Source organism: Phodopus roborovskii, unplaced genomic scaffold (genome assembly GCF_943737965.1).
Source record: "Phodopus roborovskii unplaced genomic scaffold, PHOROB, whole genome shotgun sequence".
NCBI classification, from domain to species: Eukaryota; Metazoa; Chordata; class Mammalia; order Rodentia; family Cricetidae; genus Phodopus; species Phodopus roborovskii.
The window spans coordinates 5,027,598-5,032,931 of record NW_026126485.1 but is presented as its reverse complement, the minus strand read 5'-3'; positions in this window follow the sequence as shown (position 1 = coordinate 5,032,931).

Here is a 5,334-nt window from a genome sequence, read left to right as displayed (position 1 = left end):
ATGAAAATGCTTATTTTTATTTGATAGACAAAATATTTTAGCTTGATTTTCACAGATAATATCTGACAATTCTGTTTCTAAGAAAGAGGAAGTCAAATGAGAACTTCCTTGAGCTACAAAATATTGCTGTTAAAACTAGAGAGAAAACAGGTTTTAGGGGGACATGGAGAAAGGATGTTATGGCAATCAAAAATGTCTAACAAGATGTTCTGATGCGTTGTTAGCTTCTCTTACTGCTGTGACAAAATAACTAACCAGATCAACTTACAGATGGAATGGTTTATTTTGGTTCACATTTCCAAGTCCATCATGGCAGGGAAGTCATATTGGCATGGACAGGAGGCTACATGATCACAATTTTTCCAAAGCTGTGAAGCATAAGGACATGATTACTAGTGCCAGTTTGCTTTTATTCCTTTCTATTTAATTCAGGGTTGCAGTTCATGGATGGTTCTGCCCACATTTAGTGTGTGCCTTAATCTCACTAATCTAGAGAATCCCTTATGCTGAGGCTTCTCTACTGAAGTATTCTAAATTGTGAAGAAGTGGACTACTTTATCACATTGGAAGAGATTTTAAGAGCTTTTGAACTTTAAGGAAAAGCAGACTTATGTAATACAGTATACATACCACACTGGGATAAATGTTTAATTTATCAAAGCAAAATAAAACAAGTGAATTCTTCAGATGCACTAGCCACATTTAAAATATGCAAATGCAGTGAGTATAGGTGGCTATTAACTATGGTTCTGTATTGCAAAGCACCTTGTCATATTCACAGATGATGCTCTGCTGTGTGGTCATGTGCCAGGGCTATAAAAACAGACATCCAATAACTTGGAATGTATGTATTGGAGAGAAGACTGCAGTTTTCTGTAAAATTTAGATATTGTGGTCACTCATAAAAATTGTCACAGCTGGACATTTGAGATAGTATTGGCAAGACATCTATGTCGCAGACTTTCAGGACATCTAAATCCCATGGAAGAAACAGGGAAACTAGTCAATCTCTTCAAAAAAGTTATTTCATGGAAGTACACTTTTAACTCAACTTTAGGAAAAGTTCCTTCTCCTTTTGGCTTGGTTATCTCCAGAAGCTGACTCACAAGAGGGAGAAAATAAGTTCCTTTGAACCTAAATGAAAGATTGGTGGGAAATTTTAATGAACATTCCTGTATCTGACAGAGCTTTAATTAAAAATCAAAATGTCAGCAAGCAGGCATCTTCTGGATATGACATGGCTACTGTACTCATGATTCACTGCAAACAGTTGGCCACAAGATCTGCAAAATAGTGGAGTCATCATCATTTTCCTACCATGGGAGACTATGACCTATTAACGATTGTTAGGAGAGGAAGTGTTATTCTCATCAATGGTGTAGACACTATTCAGTTGCCCTTTCTCCATTCAACAACCTCCCCATGACTAGGCCAGAAAACCCTAACTAAAGTCTGTGAATCAGACACCAACAGAAGACACAACAGAGGAGAACTTTTGGGTACAATCAGGAGAGCGAGGAAGATGAGGCTTGTGGGTAGTAAGAAATTGATTATATTCATGTGTGAAACTGTCATTCAGCAACAAAAATCAAAAAGGACACAACAGAACAAAAGGAAAAAAACAAAGAGAAAAATGTCAGAAAAATATCCAATTATTTAAAATCCCAGTAAAAATAATAAGGTTAATGTATGACAAAGGATGAAAAATACATTTTAAAATATGATACAAATTGCAAATACAGATTTTGAAATTAAACCTATTTTTTTCTTTTTCACAAGTCTGTTTCTTGAGTTACTGTATTTATGGGTAGTTCATTGTTATGTATCCTCTCTTCTATTCTGCCTCAGTTCACAGATCAATCACATAAACTCAGGTTGAAGTTCTTGTCTATATTCTCAATGAAATTAGATATTATCAAACCTTTAAATTTTCATGAATCATAAACGTTTGAGATAGGATTTTATCTTACTTTTCATTTCCAGAACAGTAGAAATTCTGAGACTGTTTCCCTATGACATCAACCATTCACCTCTCTTTTCTTAATTAGCCCCTTTTCATACTGAATTATTTTTGCCTTTGAGAATACATTACGTATGTGTATTCCTTGAATTTGTTTTTTTTAATTCTATTCCTTCAATGATTGTTTTATGTTTTAGAAATTATTTCTTTGGGGAACTAGGGAGATGCTTCTGTGTGGAAAGTGCTTGCTGTGTGTGCATGAGGACTTGAGATCAGGTCCATAGAACCTATACAGTAACATACACATTAGTTATTACAACCCTTTTATGACAAGGTGAGAGATAGAGACAGATGATGATGAAGAAGAGAAGGGGGAGGAGAAGACTGTCTCAAAAAAGAATTTAAAAATTGTCAAGCATTCAAGGTTACTGTATGAAAATCACATGTAGTCATAGAACACACATAGTCATAGCATGCCTACACATGTTACTCTCCAGGAATCTAAGGTTCTGCTTTCTTATTTAATGCCATTTTGACAAAGGTACTTAAGGGAGGCTAGAGTTTATTTGGCTTGCACTTCTAAGTCATAATCCACCACTGAAGGAAGTCAGTGCAAGAGCTAAAGCAGGCAGGCCTGATTGCTATTCCATACAGCATTATCACTAACCAAGCCACTAAGTAGCGCAAAACCAGGAAGCATATTGCTTACTGGCTCTCTCAAAGGTTGATGCTTAACTACCTTTCATTCACAGCCAAGAACCACCTGCCCAGTGATAGTGCTACCTAAGCAGTCAGTGCCCTCCAACATCAATTATCAGTCCATACTATTCCCAACAGACATATCCATTAGTCAGTCTGATGTGGGCAATCTCTTAATTGAGCTTCCTTTCTCAGGTGAGCAGGCAATCCTGAAAATTAGGTTAGCCAGAATCTTTCTGATTGAATTTCTTTGCCTTGCTTTCTCCCACTTGCCAGTTAGGGAGGCACAGGGTAGGTTGTGAGGAGGTTCTGCTCTCATGTAACTGAACAAAGAATCATGCTAAGGATCCGTAGGATCATTGCACGGGGGGGCACATTTACTTTCTCGTGCTCTTACAGTATTTCTAGTCAACTTTTCTGAAACATGTAGCCTGTAAATTATTGAACTTAAGAAAGTACATCACTATATCATAGAAAGAATAATTCCTGTATTTCTAGCTTCCCCTTTCCCCTTCCAGTGTTTCCTGTCAGAAATACAACAGGGTGGTGCAGGTTGTAATTCCAGCCACTCAAGAGGCTAAATTGACAGATCACATATTTTATTCATTTCTGGGATTCAGACTGAGTTATGGGACAGCCTGGATAACTTAGTAAGGACCAAGAAAGCAGGAGGTGTTTGTCCTATTCCATAGGGTGCCCATGGCATGTGGGTTATTCTATGAGGATGTTTGTGAGGTTTGTAATTTATCCATTTACTGGTGTGTTCCATCTGTTTTTTTTTTTTTTTGGAATGAATAAAATAAGTTTATTGTAAATAGATACTTGATGCCCTCCATGTTCATGTGTTCCTTATCTATGGAATGAAACCAACCACAGTCAAAACTGCTAAAAAAAATATTCTGAAGATGTCATGATTTCATTTTTCACAATGGCTGAATAAATTTCCATTGTATACATGAGGGAAAACATAAGTAACAGATGTATTTAGGGTGCAGCTCAATTGCAACACCCTTCCCTAGTAAGTGTAAGGGCCTGAGATCAACTCCCAATACCGGAAAATTGCTTTAGGACTAGCTCTTGTGGGAGCTTGACACATTGACATTTTAGTTTATTTCTGTCTCTACATTCTCCCTCAAACAAATTACTACTTTTACCACACATTCAACCTCCAGGTAATTAAAAAAAATACTATTAGCCTTACGTTCAACAACTAGTCAAATAATGGCTCTTAGAAGTTTTGTTTTCCTCTTACCTTGATGTAGTTCCACAACTATATTTTGTGTTAAGTATCATTCTAGTATTATTTTTAAGTTTAATATTTTCATAATAATAGCTGGAGAGGTGAGTCAGTGGTTATCAGGACTTGCTACACTTGTGAGGAACTCGGTTCATTTCCCATCACCCTAAATCAGAGTCTCACAACTCTGCAAAAGAAGTTTTTGGTGACTCAATAGCACTGTCTTGTCCACATGGGTACTGAACTCACATCCACAAACCCATACATAGACACACAAAAGTCAAACAAGCCTTTATAAATCAACATATATGTGTGAAACAAATATTACAAGAATGTTTGTACCATATTTATAAAATATAAATTTCACAATTAACTCTCAAATCAAAAGCCTTGTGCCATTAGTTAAGTGTTAGAGAATAAAGACTAAATGTAATTTTTTTTTAAAAAAAAATCATGCTTGTTTTAACTGTGCAGTTTTCTGCACTTTTATTTTTGTAACTACAGCAACAGAAATGAAAAAGTATAATTATGTATGTGAGACAGACTTCAAAATGACTCATATGCAGTCCATGTGTGTCAGTTAATCACTTGCTTATGTTTATGCATTTTGATTAAATATTGAATTAGTACATAGACCCAGAGGCACAGCCACTATTTTAAATCAAAGCAGTAAAATGTGAGTAAATTAAACAGGCTACCTCTCTAGCAAAGAACAAATTAATTTTTGATGATTTTAACATTTCAAGAAATTGCATCATTCCAAACACCATCTTAAATGAGAAGTTTCTCCATATTTTCAAATTACTTAAATATTATTTTTGAAATTCAAAGATACTATATCAGTGTTCTTTGGAATTTTCAGAGTTTTCAAAATCACATAATAGAGATTTTTATATATTCTTATAATTTGTATAGCAGAGATTTCTGTTTGAAGAACAAAATGTACAAAGTCTAGCAATGCAAAAGAATGATTTCTACAAAAATATGCAATGGAAACATAAATATCAGATCTCCCGGTGAGGGGTAAGGTAGAAGTCCCTCACAGAGTCATGTGTTGACACAGCCTCATGTAAGAACTTATTTTTCATTAAAAGTGTATTTTACCTTGAGAGTGCATTCCAAGTATTTACACTATGGATACTATCTGCTTAAACTTTCTCATAAACATTTGTCTGTTGTATTAACCTTTCTTGTTCTTTCTGAACATTACACTACACCCACACATACATTGTATATACTCTTCTTCCTGAGATTGTGAGTATTTGCTTAATATTAACCTAACCACACCCATTTTCCTGGAAATTTGTAATTTCATTTTTTCGTTACAGCTACATAATTTTCCACTTTATATTTGTAGCAGGTTTTCATTAATCACTGACCTGTTGATGAACAACTAGGAAGGTTCTATTTCCATGCTATAGTGAATAGGGCAGCAATA